The sequence below is a fragment of the Apaloderma vittatum genome, unplaced genomic scaffold, assembly GCF_000703405.1.
Source record: "Apaloderma vittatum isolate BGI_N311 unplaced genomic scaffold, ASM70340v1 scaffold32410, whole genome shotgun sequence".
Taxonomy (NCBI): Eukaryota; Metazoa; Chordata; class Aves; order Trogoniformes; family Trogonidae; genus Apaloderma; species Apaloderma vittatum.
The window spans coordinates 26,445-36,511 of record NW_009693418.1 but is presented as its reverse complement, the minus strand read 5'-3'; positions in this window follow the sequence as shown (position 1 = coordinate 36,511).

The following is a 10,067-nucleotide window of genomic DNA, read 5'->3' as shown; positions in this document are numbered from 1 at the left end:
CATCAGTGTGTAAACTGAGATTCCAAAACAATAGAAACAAAACATGAAATTAGCAAGAATGGCACCTGTTTAAAACCGCCGTGCATGTGAGGCTGTTTAGATAGCCATAAGCCTGCACCCAGTCCCAGAAGAGGACAAACTGGCAGCCAATTTGTCTCATTGTGAAGATTATTCACCAAATGTCTCCACTGGATTGCACATTGCATGAGAGAGATCGTCTAACCAGAGGCCCATAGCGTTCCTGCCCAAACACACTTCAGGAAGAAGCAGGGCACTGCTGGAGGCTGGAGGCAAGCTGTTGTGTGTAGAGGACTCTCTGCATCTAAAGAGGGTACCTGCACCCCTGAGGGGCCGTGGCCCATGGACAACCTGTGCTGGAGCAGGGACACCCCTGTGGGTACTGCAGCCCATCAGTGTCCCAAGCTGGAGCACTGAGGAAAAGGGCAGCAGAAACCATTGAGCATCAAGCAGCAGAGGTGGTTAAGCACACAGCAGCAGAAGGAAACCATCACAGATACCACCACAACCTCATACACTGCCTGACACCTCATCACAGGAATTTCCCTGGACCGAGTATGATCCACAGCAAAAATAAGGAAAATTGGGACTAGGAGGTATGGAGAATAGTTGGCTGTGTGTTTGTCTCAGTGTTTATTTTCTTCTTCATTTTTGGGGGGATTTAGTTTGTTTGTTTGTTTTTTTTTTCCTTCAAAACTGCAGTCAACAACAGGAGATTTCATTTTGTTTGCAGTAAATTAATCCAATTAAAATTCCCTGACTCTAGACTGTTGTGCATACAACAGAGTCCCAAGCAAATAAGGTGCCTCCTTGCAGCCCAGAGCTAAGCATCTGGTGGCTTTGAGTACAGAATCATAAGCAACACCCTTTTCTGGGCATTTCCTGCTTACGTTGCATCCCCTTTCAGCTTTAATTAATCTCAGTCGTGTTTTTAGGATTCTCGTTTTCTCTGTGCGTCGCACACACAGTCTTAGTGCCTGTCCTCTCGAGATCACCATTCCCTAGGTGACAGGCACCTGAAAGTCTTGTATTTACCATCCCAGTAGTTCTGTGGATTAAGCCTGAGTTTTTGTCTGAATCTTTCTATGCTTAAACACTTCTGGAACCTACCGTAGAAAACACTTCTGAAATTGTACACATGGTAACAGGGAAAAGCCTAGGAGTTTTAGAACATAAAAAAGTTAAAAAATAGAATTTGGAAAGGTTTAACCCTTGAACCCTTGCTATGATTTATGCTAAGTTTTGTTTAGTGATTAGGCCTAGTGATAAGTGTTCATGAGTAGTTTAACATGTATCTGCCATACAGTAAGTTACTGGGGTTTTTTTCCTCAAAATAAAGAGACTTGGCTTTCAAAACTCTGTTCTTTAGTTTATTTTCCAGTGGAAGCAAAGGTTTTCATTTAAAACTTTCTATATTTAGTAGCTAATGAATATATAATCATTAAAAAGCAATTGAGAGATTTCAATAAAGTATGTGTTCTGTGAATAAGCAAAAGAGAAGCTTCCTTTCCTGAGATAGAGATATCATGCAAATCATTCTTGTTCCCTTTCATTTAGACCACTGTAAGGAAAGAAAAGATCTGTTTTATGAATGCAGTGACAGTGTATACCCTCCAGACATCTGCCTGTTCTTTGATTTTTGCTTAGGGTGAGTCATCTTCCTCTGTCTTTAAGGCTAGGAAGTGAGCTGCTTGAATGACTGCTGACGCTTAATGGCTGCTCAGAAAAACTATTGAAATATACAGCTTGCGTCATTAAAATTTAGCATCGCTGTTTCAGAAGAAGTAGGAAAGATCTTTACAGTAGGTTCCCTTTTCATTTCTGTATGGATGAAATAAATTTCTTGAATTAGCTTCTACTTGAATGAACTTCTCTCTCCATTTAAATAGGCTGTTGTTTGGGCCAGACCGATGGTTATCTGCCTCTGCTCTTGACTATTCTAATGCAGAGACTGAGAGTTTTGATTCATTTTTATTGCTGTCTGGCCCTGCTTCTGATTGCTCTGTCTGACCCACTTTGAAGTGTTTGTGAGCTCCTGACAGCTGTAGTTGAGTGACTGATCCTGATTTTGACCCTTCTTCTGTGTGGTGACTAACACTTGATCCCACAAATGTGTGGTATCTATATAGTATCAGATAAAATATTGGAAAATTACCAGTGAAATAAAGAAAGAAATACATTCTTGCATGCTTAGTTGGTGTTCTATAAGCAGATGGCTAAAGCATCAGCAGACAAAGTCTGAGGTGATAACAACCAGTTTCAGGCTAACAGAAGAGCATGGAGGAGCTGTGATGCCAGTGTGCTTCAGACATGATCCTCTAACTTAAGTGCAATGCGGTGCCGTGGAAGTGCTTTTAGTTTTGCTTTGGGTTTGATGCTTTCAACCACAAGGCTTGACTCTATGCGAGGTAGCTGAACAGGAAACCTGTGTGTTTGGGGAAGGGACTGCACAGATACCTTTGAAGCAGTACTCTTCAATGCCTTCCCTGACATGTCCCATGGATGATTTGGGAGAAGGAAAAGACTTGAAGAGTAAGCTATGTACATTTTGTTCATTTCTAGTGAAAAAAAACCCAACTATAAAGCTCTTCTCCTCAAAATGTGAAATGAGATGTACTGGATTTAAAGGGTTTATTGTTAAAAAAAACCTGCATTGAGCAAATGCCAGCTTTGTAATACTTCTCTATTATTAAAGGCTGATACAGTAATAACCATGTTAATCTCATCAAACAGATTCTTTGCAAAATGCTGCTTCTGTCTATTCGGCAGTGATCTCATGATACATAAAACTTAAAGCAAGAGTTAACAGGATCAGACAGAAACAAACCTTGAAATTGTGTCAATTAATTAAGCAGTTCTGGCTGTGCCTGTCCTTGTGTTCTGTTTTTACTCTATTGTTTTGCTCTTTGATGACTCGTCTCTTGAACAGCCGCAAGACAGGCACGTATTCTGAAGGTGTAGTGAACCTCGTTTGCAAAATTAGTCATAGACAGCTTGCATATGCAAACTGTAATCTATGCATAAACATTAAGCTGTACCCTAAGTTCCTTGACGGAATTTGTCTTTGCCAAATACGTGGTGAGCCTGTGCATTTAAATGAGCTTTCAGGCCTGTACACTGAAACTGTTGTGGTGAAGCCATGCTTTCAGGTAGCGTTAGAGTTATTTGGAGATGAAGGTAACTGTCTAGATGTTAACTGTACATTCGCAGAGTTACTCAGCAGCAAATGAGCTGGGCACACTGAGGGTGCAGAATGATGGGTATTTAGCCTGAAAAAGCAATATGTGTTTTTCTTTTGAAAGCCTGGGTCAGTAGTACCGTTGTTGCTAGGTCTGTGCTGATGACCTGGGCCCTTGATGACCACCTTGGGCCTGCCTCACTCTCCTAGCCATGGAGTTGGGTCCTGTCTCACTGGCAGTGCCCGCTCAGGGCTCCTTTTCTCACTGAAGCAGCTTCCAGACCTATGGCTTGTTTTCTGCGAGACGTCATCATGAAGGAGTTCATGTCCCATGGCTGGTGAAGTAGCGAGGACTCGAGAGAATGGTGCTCTCATTCTGCTTGTGTGCATTGATTTTCTGGGTTTGAAACTGGCATTGCCAGCCTTGAAATTTCACCTGCAGGGTGGTGAGGATAAAGAGTCTTACGGTGCTGTGCTTGGGGATTTGAAATAATGATTTTCCAGAAGGAGAAGGGAAAAAAAACCCCCACAACCATAGATGAGTATTGCTACCAATGGGCAGCCCTGTGGAAGCCTGTTAATGAACAGAGTTCATAATTCTGTCATCAGAAAAGATTTCAGGTATGGCATAAAGCCTGTACTAGCCACAAGTGAAATCAAACCCAGCAATTAGATATATTAAAAAATGGTTCATTATGACCAAAGTTGTGATACATAGGAGACTTCTAGATGTCAGGAAAAATCCTTGCCTGTTTTTGTCAAGGCCAATGACAGCATTTTGGAAGTATTCCAGGAAAAAAGCTATCCTAATGAAGGAGCTGCCATTAGGTAGGAAGAGTGTAAACAGTCAGTATAAAATAAAAGGTGTTGCTATGATGTTTTTGTATTTGGAAAGAAACAGAGTGATATACTCAACAACTGTGTGGGAAATCAAGTCATACAAAAATGTTTTCCAGTTTTTAATGGGGAACAGGTTGGGGTTAAGTGGCTGTTCAAAAGCAATAGATTTCAGTAAGATGTTTAGTGCAATAATGTTGGACATCCTGATTAGGAGTACTGAGACTGCTCCCTGTGAAAAGAGCACAGTCTAGTGGATTTTCAGTGGAGTAACTGGCAATTGTCAGGGGAGATTGTCAATGAATTGGCATGTGTGCCATGTTCTGCAAGAAACAGTTCTCATCCCTTATGCTATCACGTGATTTTTATTAGTGATCTCAGAGATATGTGAAGACATTCACAATCATTTTTGCAGAAAAGCCAAATATTGATCTGACAGTAAATACCATAATATGGAATCCTTTATAAGCTATGTTCATCAAGACAGTTTATAGTAGCTGTCTGGAATATCCTAACTCTAAAAGCAAAGAGTATGGATCATAGCTAGAAAATTGGAGGCTGCAACTTTGAAACAATATTTTGGAGACACAGCAGACAGGGAAATCCAAAAATGTTACAGCAGAAAGTTGAGCAGTGTGAAGTCATGGACATACTGAGGGAATAAGGCAAGAAGGTCTGTGTGTGTATGTCTTTGTTTACTGGAACACAGTGTTAGGATTTTTGTGAAGTGAACTTTCAAAAAGTGTTGGAAGATTGTTGAGGATTTAGAGAAGAATATATAGAAAATACTTGGGAACAGGAGATTTAGGGAGCGAAGTCTGTTTCCCTGATGAAAAAGGAAATTTTCTGATCAGTGTTTAATTAAAGAGTACGGACATTAATCTTGAGCTGAGAGAGGTACCATTTTCAATATTTTTTAACAGTTCAGCTGTGATTAACTACTAGAACAGCTAAGGAGTTGATGAATTCTCCATCTCTTGATGTCTCTGTAATCAAGATTGAACACCTTTCTTGGTGGATACGGGTAATATGCAATTTATTAGTCTCAGTACAGGTAGTAAGGTTGGAGGAGACTACTAACATAGGCTAAATTTGAGAGGATAATAACACCTAATTTTTAAGAACTATCTCCCATTCCAATTAGAAGTCCAAGTTAGCTTTAAGAAAAAACAGTTTACAGCTGTTTTCCTAGTGGGTATATTTATGAGAATGTGCATGAGATCTGGGTAAACAATTTGACAAACAAGTACCCTGTTGATCACCATCTCTATCAGCCACATGGCTGATTCATCATGGTGTGATCAGGAATCATAAGATATCTTTCTTGTATTTCGTGATACATTTCAAGGGCAGCTAAAATTTTTATTTCATCCATGTTTATTTGTAAACTTTGCTGTAAATCCTGTAGGTGAATGCATTTCTAGGCCAATTCCTTCTCTTGCTGCTGACTTACTGACCTGCTTTGTCAAACTTGCTAAATAGAAGACTAGACATGGGCCACAGGAATTTGAAAACAGAACCCAACCCACTGAAAAGAAGAATTCAATGTGCAGTGCCCTAAATGACATTGTAAAGGACAAAAATATCCTCATATGGGACTGAAGGGACAAAAATGTCTCTATAATCCTTTATTGATATTCATATATGTACTTTTTCTGCATTTTTTCCTGTAAACCCAAAATCTGGACCTGCAGTTCCCTCCACGGAGAACAGAGAGAGAGAGGGAGAGCCTTGCCCCTGACAGGAATTCACTCTTAGATTCCGTGAATTGCCTTGAAGGACAGTTTCTCTCCACTGAGAATAAAGCGCTAAGCTGAACCCTGTCAGAATACCTTTGTTTCTCAATGATGACATTCACTTCCCTATATTATTCAAGAGATCAGACTACATAGAAGACTATTTGGCCTTTAAATCTTACACATACTTAGAATTATTTATGCTTCAGTGAAGAGTTGATAATCATTTAAGCTTGTACAAATGAGTGAATCAGAATTTTTAGTTTCCATAACAAAACAGGAATGAGCAAATAAATAAAGAATTATTGCCAAGAAGAGCTTGTTTTCTGAAATGCTCCCTTAAGAAAATGTACTGTACCCAAGCATTTGAGGATCTTTTGCTTGCTTACTGTATAACAGCAGCATGACCTCCATTGTATAACACACTGCAAATGCAATTGCCACCTTGCAAAAAATGATGGAGTGCCATGATCTGCAACTGAGATATGCTAACTTACTGAAGCTAAACAGACACCTATAGTTTATTAAGCTTTAGGGGAGTGATGAATAACTGGGAATGATTCCTGAAGTCATCTGCATAATTCAGGTGAAATTCCAACAAGGACATCTACTTGGATGTGAGAGTTTAAGAGGAGATGAACTCAAGCAGCAGTTTGACAGATACCACTGAAAATCCTCAGTTGGAGAACCCAGGGAGGATCACTACTTGCTAGACGTCTACTGGGATCCAGCTGGACTTGTTCAGAGAAGAAAGGAGTGTTTAACCCTACAGTACTGAAAGGCACTACAGGGTTGTATTCGGCATAGGTTGTGTGCTCTGTCTTTTAGTCCTAAGACTTAAAGATCTCAGCTACCAGCGATGTGGGTGGTGAGGGGAAAGCACAGCCCTGGGGAACACGGACAGTCAGGAAATAGTCTTGTGTGCATGAATCACGTGTGCTGGCTGTAAGCTCACATTGGTAGCATTTCAGGGAAAGACATTTATGAGGGGATTTTCATTACTGCCATAGCACAGCAGTTTCCCTTTCACCAGAAGCAGGTGTTATTTTTAGTCTGAAGGCTTTTACAGTGCTGCATCTTGACCTGCATTCAGAATTACTTTGGCTTTTTTCTTATACAGACTGTAGTTCTGAGAGTGGCTTCTCTATCTACTACAGATAGACAAGTGTTTTATCGCAAAGTCTTATATGTCAGTTCAGCTAGGTTTTGATGTGTGGATTTCCTGTCTTTTCGAGAGAATAGTACTGAATGTATTATCAAATAAAAAGCCATCGTAAGCAGCAATCTGGATTTTCTGTGTTCCTCACCCGGCTCCAGTCCGCAGAAATTTCTTTGTACAGCATTAGGCGCTACTATCTGATTAGTAATTGGTCTTTCCACTATGCTCTTTTTAGCCACCAGAGATGATAAAATAGGACAAGGTGTTCCTAGTTGCTTTGCATTTCTTAAGATATTTTAGTAGAGAGAGAAGGAACAATGTATTTGTAACCATTTTGCATTTGGCTAGCCGACTAGCCCACCCACGGTCTTCTTTAAGTAGTTGAGAATTAGCTTCTTTCACAGTTGCCTTCTAGTGAAAGATACCAAAATTAAAAACCAGTGTGAAATGTAATATGTGACTTGATAACACATTATCACACAAGTGCTAACTTCAGGAATGAAATGTCAGCGCTCGCAGCCTGTGTGATGGATAGGGTGGCTGGAACATTTAGGTGTCTGTGGGCATTCAGGGTATTTTGCAGTGTTCTTCATTAATTGCAGTTCTCTAGTGCCACCTCTGTTTGTAACCCCTTTTGAACTGTGGAAATGGTGGAAGGAAAACATTCTTTGGAGGGAAGTTTTGGTGTGGTTTGCAGCTTCACCAGGGGATGTTTAAGCAGAATGAAATAGTGGTCTGGCCTGGAGAGAAAAAGGAGGGGAAGTAGCCCGTCTCTCTTGCTGTTCCTCACAAAATAAGGACATTTTCTTTTCCCTTTCCTCTTACGATTCTTCAGCTTGTAGTTGCTTCCTGTAAAAACTTTTTCTATTGCTTTTTTTTATTGCTCTCTTGAGAACTTTTGTTGCTTTTCTCTTTGACCTTTTGCCAGCCTCCAGATTTCAAAGACATAAGCAGTAACCTGGACGTTGAGTGTTTACTTCACTGCGTGTCTGGAATCGTAAGGGAATCATAGGAAGGTAGTGAAGCAGCTTGCATTCACTAGGCGTGATACATCAGGAACACGGTGATGTAAAATTGGAACTAAGAGCACTCACTTTGTTAACTTTTTAATGTTAATTATTAACAACTGCTGACCCATCCTGTACATCACAAACCAGCAACTTTATGTTAGATAAAGAGCAGCTTGCCAAGAGTAAACTTTCATTAGGGAATAAACATCCCTTGGTTTTGAAGCATTCTTTATAATGTCAGCAAAATACCTCTGCCAAGGACCAGTGGACTGCATCAAAATCAAAGATAGGCAGGCCTCTTGCATGTGTAATTAATAAAATGACTGAACATTCTAGATTTATCTTGCATTTAAGAAATCAAGCCACATTAACATTTTGATATAGTTAATTGGGGCCGGTTAGCTCAATCAGGTGAGCGTGGCACTAACAACGCCAAGGTCACGGGTTCGATTCCCGTTCGGTCCCCATGTGTTGCCGAGGTGGCATCCCTGGTGACAGGGAGGCTGGATTAAAATGATCTCTAAGGTCCCTTCCAGCCCAGGCCATTCTGTGATTCTAAATCTGAGATCCTAGCAGTAGGAAAACACTACAGCTTTTACTGTATTTGTGCCTCCTTTAGTCAGACTAGAGAGAGGTAAACTTTACCTTGAACATTTACTTCCTGAGTTGTGTTACTGTTTATGTGATATGCTTTAATAGGCAAAATAAAGAACAGTTGAGACATATGTGAATCAAAATTAGTCTTACATCACACCAAAGTGGAAAAAAAAAAGAAGGAAAAGGATTAGTTCAGTATTACTTAGCAATGAAGCAAGATTCTGGCTTGGTTCACTGGAATAGTTTTTTTTGCAAAGTGTGTACGGGATCAGTTTCATAGGGCCTCATGTAAGTTAGTGCTGTGCTTACAGGTATGCAAATGCTATGAGGAATGGGAAGTCTTCATTATACGTGGCAGAGATAGGTAGCCAAGGTAGCTGTAAATATCAGAGAGTCTACAGCCCTGTTACTGCCATGCTCTGCTCAAGGTCATTAGACTTGAACAGGAGTAATTATCCCAGGCAAAGCATTGGTTTAATGGTTACACTTCTTAAAGTGCCTTCATGAATAGAACTGCAAATTCTGCAAAAATCCATGTTGTAAACCAAAGAGAACACATTGCTGTGAGTAGCACCTGCAAACCAGGCACATTTTGAGGTCATCGTCTTTGCTGGCGTGGCTGTTTCTGACTCCGTCATGGACTTTTACAGCTGCCCTCCCCCTCCTCAGGGGCTCAGGGTTCTGGTTTTTGTGCTTAGCCAGAATTAGCCTCTCCACTCTGCCTATGAGAAAGTGGGAAATTCCTGTTCATTTTGAGGTGAAGTATGATCAAAGCAGGAAGCATTTTTCTGCAGAGTCCTAGCTATCCCCTTGTTGATCCAGTTTTCCAGAGAAGCAGGAACTCAGTGAAAAACTGTCACAGGTAAAATGGGCTAAACTGAAATGTACTGATGTAAAGAGCTTCACAACAAGGAGAGGGTCACGAGTATAATTCCAAAAATAGATAAAGACAAAATATATATATTTTTTAAAAATATATTATATTTCCTTTTAGGTTAATATTTTCAAAAAACTTCAGTTTGCCAAATGCCATATTAAAGTAGGGGGATAGTATGGATCAAAATATTCTGCGGTAGTATGGATCAAAATAGTCTGCAAAAGTCCAACATTTTTGATATGTTCTGTGATTTTGTCTTTTCATTTTCAGTCTAATAACTGATAAAATTATGACTAAACATTTAAAATATATTTTTTTAAAATGATTTATCCTACTTGGACTTCATTTGCCTTGCTCCTTGCAGCTCTTGCTTTATACTGAGTATATTATTGCACATAACTTCTTCAAATGTTTAGCTTAAGCTTTTTTCAATATCCACAGAACCTTGACCAAGTTAGATATTACTTGGAAATGCATGTGCACCTCTATCAAGTTCTTCAAGGAACTGATTAATTTTGGAGGCCACACCAGGCAAATGCCTGAGTGCAAGCCTCATCGAAATGTTCTAGGGTATTGACAGTAGCGTATGCCTTGCACACTGTTGCTTTCATGCTAATTTTGGCCTCCTTAGAGAAATTGTTTCATTCTGATTTGC